Source organism: Salvelinus fontinalis, chromosome 11 (assembly GCF_029448725.1).
Source record: "Salvelinus fontinalis isolate EN_2023a chromosome 11, ASM2944872v1, whole genome shotgun sequence".
Lineage (NCBI taxonomy): Eukaryota > Metazoa > Chordata > Actinopteri > Salmoniformes > Salmonidae > Salvelinus > Salvelinus fontinalis.
The window spans coordinates 15540238-15544758 of record NC_074675.1 but is presented as its reverse complement, the minus strand read 5'-3'; positions in this window follow the sequence as shown (position 1 = coordinate 15544758).

The window sequence follows — 4521 nt, the reverse complement described above, 5'->3', positions numbered from 1 at the left end:
TACGTTTTATACTGCCACTGCCTACGTTTTATTACTAAAGCTGTAAGATATGCAGCGGGTCACTGTCTAGCTAGCGGCTCAGGTACATATTTAGGACGAATTTTGTGTTATCCACATATCAAATCAAACTGTATTTGTCACATGCGCCGAATACAATAAGGCACAGGTGTCAAACTCATTCCACGGAGGGCCGAGTGTCTGCGGGTTTTCGCTCCACCCTTGTACTTGATTGATGAATTAACATCACTAATTAGTTAGGAACTCCCCACACCTGGTTGTCTAGGGCTTTATTGAAAGGAAAGACCAAAAACCTGCAGACACAAGGCCCTCCGTGGAATGAGTTTGACACCCCTGCAATAAGGGATCATAGCTTCAACCTGGTCAGTCTATGTCATGGAAAGAGCAGGTGTTCCTAATGTTTTGTATACACACAGAGATACAGACAAACAAATGCTTGACCTGCAGATGAGTATGAGGGGGGTGTTTCTGTAGAAAAGCCAACGATAAAGGCTTGCACTCCTTTTTTTATTCCTGTTACGCTGTTGCTGGTAGGTGCACTTGATTCAGAACCCCTGTGGACCAGGTAAGCAAAGTGTTCCCAATTTGAACCACTTGTCTGAAAACACAAACTCCCCCTACCTGGCGGACCGGAAGATCTGTGGCTAGTCCGGTGGCCATTTGATTAATTGTTCAGAAGTCTTATGGCTTGGGGGTAGAAGCTGTTAAGGAGCCTTTTGGTGCTAGACTTGGCGCTCCGGTACCGCTTGCCGTGCGGTAGCAGAGAAAACAGTCTATGACTTGGGTGACTGGAGTCGCTGACAATTTGATGGGCTTTCCTCTGACACCGCCTTTTTATATTGGTCATGGATTGCAGGAAACTTGGCCCCAGGGATGTAATGGGCCATACGCACTAACCTCTGTAGAGCCTTACGTCAGATGCCGAGCAGTTGCCATACCAGGCCTTGTTCAATGCAACCGGGCAAGATGCTCTCGATGGTGCAGCTGTAGAACATTTTGAGGATCTGGGGACCCATGGCAAATCTTTTCAGTCTCCTGGGGGGGGGAAAGGTTTTGTCATGCCCTCTTCACTTATCCACTGTTCACAGAAATCATTGTAGGATGCTTGAAGTAATCATTTTCCAAAATCATTTGCCACCCAAGTATTGTATTCGAATTCAAATATAATATAATAGAAACAAAATTGTTCTGTAATTCTACTAATTAGGTTACTCATCCATAGGGCTATTAGGCCAATCAAAGTAACCAAACTAGGATTTGTTTAGTTCCCAGATAAGGGCTTTTCACATTGTCAGATTTTCAACATTGTAATGCCATTTTTTATTATTATTACATAAAATATATGCAACTAACTGTTCGCCAACAGGTTTCTGTGCCAGTCAACCACACAACCAATAAAAAAAGCATACCGACTTCGGGCGCTCCAATATCATGGTTTGCATTTTAGACACCACGATAAATGACTATGTCAACAGAAAATAGAAATTATTGCAAAACACAAAATGCGGTTCTCCCTACTTCCACTTGCGCTGCAGCTGAAATTGATGAGTAGCCAAGTGTTTTGATAGCCCTGAATTTTTATCATTATTAGCAGGTCGTCGTGTCAACTTTAATATCGAGGAATATTTCACGTTCTCTGGTCATAGGAACAGCATGAATTTGTGCATGACTGATGCAGATGCGGTGCGCCTCGACTTTCGCCATCAGGCGGAAGACGGTGTCCCCTCTCTGGTCAGTCTCACCCTTTTGTACTTTAACTATTTACACATCTTTACAACACTATATATAGACATAATATGAGATTTGAAATGTCTTTATTCTTTTGGACCTTCTGTGAGTATAATGTCTACTGTACATTTTCATTGTTTATTTCACTTCTGTTTATTATCTACTTCACTTGCAATGTTAACATGTGTTTATCATGCCAATAAAGCCCTTGAATTGAATTGAATTTAACATTGAGAGCAGGAACCGTGAGAGGCCGACCCTCTGCTGCTCTCTCCCTTCACTGAGACAATGCCTTGTTCAAAACACCTGGAAACGCCCGACTTCAGTGCGTTCAAGACAACTGGGAACTCTGAAAAAACTCGACCCCACTAGGGAAAATCATTTTGAATGGTCATCTAACTCGGAATTCTCGGGTATCTTTCTAGAGCTCCGACTTTCCGACCTGAAGATCACTGACATCATAATTTGACCTCGTTTTTTTCCCAGTTCCCAGTTGTCTTGAAAGCACCATGACCATCAGGTGCAGGTACCATAAGTCCAGTAAAATAAAAAGCTAATTATTTCAATGCATGGTCCTCAGTGCCTCAGAAGTGCTACACCAACTGATCTATATTGTTTTCAAATTCAAACAACCACCTATCGATGCGCCAACGACCAACAAAAAGAAAAGAGAAGAATAAAAAGACAAAAACAAAGAAAAACAACAAGACAACAATGCAGAACAAAAAACATCCAGGACGACAATATTCAACACCACAAGACCAACGGTGTGTGTTTGTGTGCATGTGTGGTACTATTTACGTGTGTGTGCGTGTGTGTGTGTTTACGTGTGTGTATGTGTGCGTTTAAGTGTGTGTGTGTTTGTGTTGAGTTCGAGTGCTTGCGTGGCATCAGCCTCAGACAGATGTAATAACGTTTGTTTGTTTTTTTACTTTATTTTGTATTTTTTACCTTTGACTTTCATATTCGACTGATCTATTTAGTCTGAGAAATACAATATTGGCAGGCCAGGCATATAGCCAATATGCTGTGATAATGCATTAGGCCTACTGCCCAAACATAATTCCTACAGAACTGTTTTTATTAGGTTAACGTTACATTGTTTAAGTCATGTTAAAAAACATCTGAGTGGTAGATCTGCTTGCTTTTTGACTGTGAAAGTGATCTTGACTCAGAAAAGATTGGTGATGTAACGGTCCTGACCTGTTTTATGTTGTTTTTGTATGTGTTTAGGTCAGGGCATGTGTTTTGGGTGGGCAGTCTATGTTATCTGTTTCTATGTTGGTTTTGGTTGCCTGGTATGGCTCTTAATTAGAGGCAGGTGTTTTGCGTTCTCCTCTAATTAAGAGTCATATTTAGGTAGGGTGTTCTCACTGTTTGTTTGTGGGTGATTGTCTCCTGTGTTTGTGTATGTCGTTGCACCACACGGGACTGTTTTCGGTTTGTTTTGTTCATCGTTGTTTTTGTGTAGCCTGTTTTCTCTATTCGTGCGTTCTTCTTGTTTCATGTAAGTTCGTCGTCTAGATCTGTCTACATCGTTTGTTATTTTGTTAGTTATATCAAGTATAGTTCGTTTTCGTCTTTGTCTGTTTTGTTTATTTAATAAATCATCATGTATTCACAACCCGCTGCGCCTTGGCTCGATCACTACTCCACCTCTTCTTATGAAGAGAGAAAGGAACGCCGTTACAGGTGACCACTGATTTGGGGTTTCTATAGCTAGGTTTCCAACCAATTGACAGTTTTCCATGCCAATATTCTAAAATCTGCAGAAATACAATATAGGCATTTTCCCATCAGAGTTGTTTCCATCAAATTGACATGTTGCAGATTAAAATCTGTGTGTAATACTTAAATTCCCATATACCGAATAAAAAATACAAGTTAAATGGGTTTCCATTTCTATTTTCAACTCTAGGCCAACTGATGGTTTTGTCACAAAAAAATGGTGCGTAGGTACAACAATAGTGCCCACTCTGATATTGGCAGGTGCACTTTAGTCAACAGTTTGTAGACACAGTGTGGGTATAGTCTACTACATGATGAGATTATTATGGACCAAAATGTGAGAATGATTTTAATTGTCAAATGACAGCCAAGCTTCGATCATGTCGACAAAATAAGACCATCAATATTTAAGGAGCATCTGGGCCGGCAAGTAGCCTAGTGGTTAGAGCGCTGTGCTTGTAATCCAAGAAGTTGCTAGACCGAATCCCTGGGCTGACAATGTAAAAATCTGTCATTCTACCCCTGAACAAGGCAGCTAACCCACTGTTCCTAGGCCGTCATTGTAAATAAGAATTAGTTCTTAACTGACTTGCCTAGTTAAATTTGAGAACTTCAAGCTAATCACAGTGCACTTTCACCACCCTGTGAAGTTCATCATCATTTATTTCATCTTTAGCCTAATAAACTGAATGTCGTGACATTTTTTATCTAACATAATTTACTCACATGAAATGGTTGGATGAAAACCTGGTTAATGTCAAGCCATTGTAAGGATGTTGGAATGATATTTTGGAGGAATGTGTGCATGCATACAGAAGAATGTTGAAGTAGCCTAATCAGATGAAAACATTGATTGGTTGTGTTTATGCCACATATGAAAAGGTAATACATTTTAAAAGTTCAAATATAAATATTTAGGCTATATCGAAGGTTCTAGGTGCGCGAGGAATAGCCCATTGGATTGGAGAGGAGGCAGGGCCTCCTTTAAGCTTTCCTTAATAACTGAGCCTGCCGGAGCATGTGGCAGCATTATAATAGGATGACTTG